The 4,007-nt window shown below is 41.1% G+C and overlaps 1 pseudogene; it reads left to right on the plus strand.

The window, feature by feature from the left end:
- Positions 1 to 250: 250 nt before the first annotated feature.
- LOC102135005 (olfactory receptor 10J3-like) lies at positions 251 to 3,727 on the plus strand (annotated as a pseudogene).
- Positions 3,728 to 4,007: the final 280 nt, after the last annotated feature.

Below are 4,007 nucleotides of genomic sequence, written 5' to 3' on the forward strand. Positions count from 1 at the left end.
AGGTAGACTCCTCAAAGTTTGTGAAGCTATAAAATCAATGGAAATGAATGACCAAAATCTCTTTGCAGCTGGTAGGAAGAGGCAGGTAAGTCTCGGTGAGAAATTGCAAAATAATGTATTAGAAAAAGAGAGTATGGAGTATACTTAAAGCACAATATTCTGACTTACTAATTAAAAAGAAAGGGGAATTTGATGCCACAATAGGCTATTCCCAAGTATACAGGCCTAAAAAGTTAAAAACAAAATGGAGATGGGTTTAATCCGGGAGCAGTCAAAAGAAAAGAATCCTCGTGCAACTCCTTGGTCAGCTTCATGCAGCGCAGGTGAATTCCTCATTCACACTACTCCAGAAGATTCCGAGAATAGCTGGGGAAATACCCTGGTGAGAGTAGCAAGAGCTCCAGTATGCAAGTAGCCTGATAAGAGGAGACTCTGAAGTCTGCAGTAAAAGAAGCAGAGAAGGGATGTGATTCATTTAAATACGGTTGTGAATGGAGTGCACAGAGCTAACATAGGCTCATTCAACTCACACAATACTAGGAAGTACATGGTGACATATCAAATTCATCATCTGTGTTTTGGAAAATCCCACATACCAAGGTGGTTTTCAATCCCAGGGTCACAACTTAGTTTCTCTTTCTTCCTTATAGCAGTTCCCAAGGACTCAGCCTCTTTGACGTTGCTATGAAGCACATAGTCCTACACCCATTCAGAACTACTCTTTTATTCCCTAAACATGACATAATCTTCCCTAATCATGATAATGATAATTATGGCCAACATTTTTTTGGGACGTTGCTATGTGTCAGTCACTCAGCTCAATGATTTATGCATTAATTTATTTGAGCCTCACAATATTCTTATGAGTTAAGTACTAACATTATCCATTTTATACAGGAGGACCTTGTGTTACAGACAGGTTCAGACCTTGCCCAAGGTGGAATGAGAATTCATCGTCAGGCCTTCTGTTTCCGGGTCCTCCATGTGTAACCACTGAGCTACAGTGATTTTCATGCTGCTTCATCTGGATCTTGAAATGCTGGGCCCTCTTACTTGATGCTGCCTGCAACATATGCCTTATTCATTTTTCCTTTACTATCTTGGATAATACCTCCTTTATAGTATTCTCTGACCCTAAGACTGAGTCAGGAACCCTTCTTCATGTTTCCATAGCATCCTACACTAAGCTCTATCATAGCACCCCTTGCTCGCTACATTGTTACTCCCATTTACCTTTCTCTTCTATTGATATTGTGAGTTATTTAACATCAGGGACTCTTTCCAATTCTTTATTCACTCAGTAAATAATTACTGGGAAACTAAAATGTACTAGCCATTGAATTCATAGACCTTGACAAATAGTATGGGAATAAGAAATATTTGATGAATAAATAAATTAATTAATGCTCTTCTTTGGGGTACTTCTCCCTTTAAGAATCAGTTGTGAACTTTGTCACAGATCTCACTGAGAAATATAAGAATTAACTGCATAACCACATTGAATAGATTATAAAATTGATTGTATTCATGCACAGTTGTTGTAATTATTGCCCTTTGTCTTTGCCTTCCAATTCTTTCTAAAATCATCATTGGAAGTCTTCCTGGTTAAACACACCTTCTTTAATATCTCTGCTGATGGAATGCTTCAGACTTTATGTACACTTACAGCCTACCACCTAGCATTCACTAGGTGCCACTTTTCTAAGCACTTTGAGATATTAATGGATTTAATCCTCACAATAACTCTGTAAAGAAGGTGCTATCATTAAGCCCATTTTAGAGATAAAGCAATTGAGACACAGACAAGTTAAATAACTTGCCCACAGTTACATAGTTAGGACCTGGCAGAAACAAAATTAAATTCGGGGCAGTGTGGCTTCAGAGTGCACACTGCTTCCCATTACACTCTATTTCCTCTTTGAGGCATAACAATGGAAAATTGCATTTTGACACATTTTTTTGTGAGAGATCACTTGGTAAAAATTTTATGGAGAGAAACATGGCACTCTATCAAAGTTGAAGATGCTCATAACCTTTGACTTTGCATTTTTTCACTACCTGTTACTCACTTACGTGTGAAATGACATGTTACAAAGTTTTCTATTGCAGAAATGTTTGTTATGGTAACAACTGGAAAAGAAGACCAACACATTGACCTCTATTTCTGAAAACATGGCCAATATGATAGTTTGAATGTCTCTCCCATAGCCTGGCTTTGCATTAGTCATCTAAAGGAGCAGAGCTAAGGAAAGTAATGCCCAGGACTCCAGATATTTGGGAAGAATGCTTGATCTGGGACCCTCCCAGGGCAGTATTTCCTGGCAATTCATACTGATGGAAATGAATGGATCACCCCAGATATTTATCAGTCTTCACTATCTCTGCCTCCTTATTGTGTCATCAAAGATTCAGATGGAGGTTAAGTACAGAGGAAACTGAAGTGCCTGGCCCATTCAACGTTTTCTTCCTCTCGGACCTGGACCCACCTCTTTAATGGTGAAGTAGGATAGCTGTTTTCGTAATTTCATTGTTCACATTATGTTGAAATTTTCCTTCCCTTTGATCTCTGCCCTTAATCCAGTAGGTCATTAGAAGTTTCTTAGTTTATTTCCAAGAGTGCTGAGCTCTTGATCAGTAGAGGAGCAAAGATAACCCCTGTGCCTGGAACATTACCCAAGAAATCCAAAAAACTGTTGCTGTTTAGACCACTGTGTAAGCTGTTACATAGTTGGAGCCTCACCTCTGTTTTTCCTTTGTCCATTTCCTTCAGATTTAGACATTCTTCAGTGCCAAGGTCAAAGTCCACTGCTGTGACTGAGCTCTTCTTTGAAGGTTTCTCCAGCTTCATGTGACAGCACAGACTTGTCTTCTTTGATGTCTTTCTAACTTTGTACCTGCTAACTCTCTCTGGCAATGTGATTATTGTGACCATTATTCGTCTGGACAATCACATCCACACCCCCATGTACTTCTTCCTGAGCATTGCTGTCTATCTCTGAGACCTGCTGCATGGTGGCCATTATTCCCCATGTGCTTTCTCACCTCTTGAATCCTCACTAGCTTATTGTCATGTAAGGCTGTGTCACTCAGCTCTTCTATCTGACTTTTGACATCAACAACTGCTTTCTGCTCATAGCCATGGGATATGATTGCTATGTGGCCATCTGCAACCCCCTACAGTATTCATAGGTAAGAAGGCTTGTGTCTGGCTGAGATCTGGGTCACTGAGGATTGGCCTGGGCATGGCCACTGTCCAAGTAGCATCCCTGTTTGGCCTGCCCTTTTGTGATACCTTTGTCATCTCCCACTTATTCTGTGATGTGACACCCCTGCTGAATCTGGCCTGCACAGACACCACTGTCAATGAGATCATCAACTTTATTGTCAGTGTGTGTGTCCTTGTCCTACATATGGGCCTGATCTTTATCTCCTATGACCTCATCATCTGCACCATCCTTAAGATTGCTTCAACTGAGGGTAGGAAGAAGGCCTTTGCCACCTGCACCTCCCGCCTCATAGTGGTCATCAGCCACTATGGCTGTATTTCCATCGTCTACCTGAAGCTTAAGTCCCAGAGTTTTCTGGGGAAGAACAGACTCATCTCTGTGACCTTCACCATTATCACTCCCCTGCTGAACTCTGTCATGTGCAGCCTGAGGAACAGGAGCTCAAAGATGCTCTGTGCAGAGCCATGAAGAAGAAACTGTTCAGTGTGTCAAGACTGTGATGGCCTCCCTTCGTGTGCTTACTTCTCCGAAGTTTTGGCAGTCAGGAATATTGTGATTCTTCACAATCCAGGGAGCCTCCTATGGGGCCTGCTCCTGGAATGTCATCACAGGACATGCCTTCTCTCAGATTAGTAGTCATATTCCCATGAAACCAGGTAAAAGGGCCTATGAGTTTCACCAGTTCTTACTCCTGCCAAATAACACAAAAATGGAAGATTCATGTTGGACACCTTGTAAAAAGCTTCAGATATGTTATTCTATTTTGAGGCTAGGGAACCT

This window comes from Macaca fascicularis, chromosome 1, assembly GCF_037993035.2.
Source record: "Macaca fascicularis isolate 582-1 chromosome 1, T2T-MFA8v1.1".
In the NCBI taxonomy this organism is placed as follows: domain Eukaryota; kingdom Metazoa; phylum Chordata; class Mammalia; order Primates; family Cercopithecidae; genus Macaca; species Macaca fascicularis.